The following is a 1,936-nucleotide window of genomic DNA, read 5'->3' on the forward strand; positions in this document are numbered from 1 at the left end:
AGCTCAGTCGGTAGAGCATGAGACTCTTAATCTCAGGGTCGTGGGTTCGAGCCCCACGTTGGGCGCGGCATTCTTTTACTGATATTTTTCACATGTTATTTTACACACCTAGGTCACCTGCAAAATAAACTCAAGTTACGTCCTCTCGCAGATCTCTCTCCTACAGTACTCTATGGCCCAATGAATACATCTCAGCTCCAGTCCTTCACGCGCAACTAGTGGGATTTACCACCAATCAGTGGCCAGGGCTCAGCCCGCCTCCTGTGACGTGTTTCCTGAAGACAACAGCCCAGCTCTCCCCACCCTCCGTGCGCACCCCTACAAGTTAGAGCGATCTGTCAGGATTGGCAAGTTTAAGGACCGTCTATATACCGTGGCGCGAATCACCCCGATCCGAAAGCGGCTGCAAAAAAAAAAAAAAAAGGTTGTGTCAGAAGTGGGATTTGAACCCACGCCTCCAATTGGAGACCAGAACACCCAGCTGGGAAAGAGAATCAGCTCTTGAGTCTGGCGCCTTAGACCGCTCGGCCATCCTGACAACTGGAAGATGCAGCAGGGTAAAGAGTACAGGCTCTGGAGATGCAGGAGAAACAACGGCGTATCAGCGTGTAACGGGAACCTGAGAAGCAGCATTCAGCTTTAATCATCTGCAATGGAATATCACACACTATGCAACATCACTCTCGTGTTCTGCATTGCAGATAAGCAAGGGCATGTTCCACAACAGGCATCAGGTACGGACTACATCAGAACACGCTTAACATGGATTCCAGAACAGACACCAGCAGTGGCATACATTGGGACAAACACCAGCTGGGGAACATTCAGTCTCGGACATCAAGGATGGAATTTTGCAAAACAGCCACCAACTCGCCATCTTTCATCACCTACTGAATATTCAAGGGCAGCCATCAATACATTAATATTCTGGGGCACACATCAACAGTTGGGGTTCCTAGAACAGCTCTTGGCAAAGCAGCATTTTAGAACAAATATCAGCAATGCCCCCTTCTAGATCGCTCGTTAGTAGTGGGGTAGTCCAGAGCAGACACTTTTCTGGAATATTTTAGGACGGACACCCACAGAGGGCGCTACGAAAGCATTCAGCAGTAATTAAACACTAAACAAATGTTATCAGCACCCAGTTATTACAGGCAGGTATGGCCAATGAGAGAAACCTCAATGGCTATTAGGAACAGAATATTCTAGAACAGGTATTGTGAATCGCATACCGTGATCTTGAAGGGGTAAAAACAGACTACCCTTTAGACAGCAGTTTTGTTGTTGACAAAACAGAAGGCATACTGTGGATAGGCAGGGTGACAGGGGAAGACAAGTTAAAAGGTTAAATACAGTATATAGAGGGGGACATTAATAAAAGGGTTGATTTAAATTTGGAAAGGTAAAGGGAATGGCAGAGTATGGGGAGTGGATAAGGGGAGGGGGACCCCACATTTGCACAAAAAAGTTGTCATCAAATGGGCCAATTTTCTCATTTTAGGGAGTTGGAGAAGACCTAAAAACCACCAAAGTCTTAAGCAAGGCTGTGGACAGCCATCATATCTGGGTGATGTCACAACGGCCATTCGAGTTAGACGATTGTAGTTAAGACTTTAGCATAGGAACTTTTTAGAACAAAGATCAGCACTAGATATTCGCCAGTGACATCAGCAATAAAAACGTTTACAACTTTGGTAGATCTGAACTTCGGTGATATACTGCGGTGGACTGTAAAGGACCTGCAAAAGATGGTTAAACTAGAGGACTGTCGCAGAGGTGGGGTCTGAGAGCCCTAATGCAGCCCAGCCCAGTGCCATGCACTAGAGTGCGGATGCCTTTGGGCAAGAAGAGATAGGGTGCATGTAGTCTCTGCAGCTATTCCAAGGCTAAGCAGGGTCCTGTCCGTGGACTGTGGAAAGGTGCAAAACGCAGAGTC

The 1,936-nt window shown here is 47.0% G+C and overlaps 1 non-coding gene across 1 annotated transcript; it reads right to left on the reverse strand.

Moving 5' to 3' along the window:
• Positions 1-428: 428 nt before the first annotated feature.
• On the reverse strand, positions 429-538 carry TRNAL-CAA (transfer RNA leucine (anticodon CAA)). The gene is made up of 2 exons: positions 501-538; positions 429-474 (listed from the first exon to the last, which is right to left on the reverse strand). It is a non-coding gene; the product is annotated as a tRNA-Leu (tRNA).
• Positions 539-1,936: the final 1,398 nt, after the last annotated feature.

The sequence above is a fragment of the Ambystoma mexicanum genome, chromosome 13, assembly GCF_040938575.1.
Source record: "Ambystoma mexicanum isolate Mex_15411 chromosome 13, UKY_AmexF1_1, whole genome shotgun sequence".
NCBI lineage: Eukaryota > Metazoa > Chordata > Amphibia > Caudata > Ambystomatidae > Ambystoma > Ambystoma mexicanum.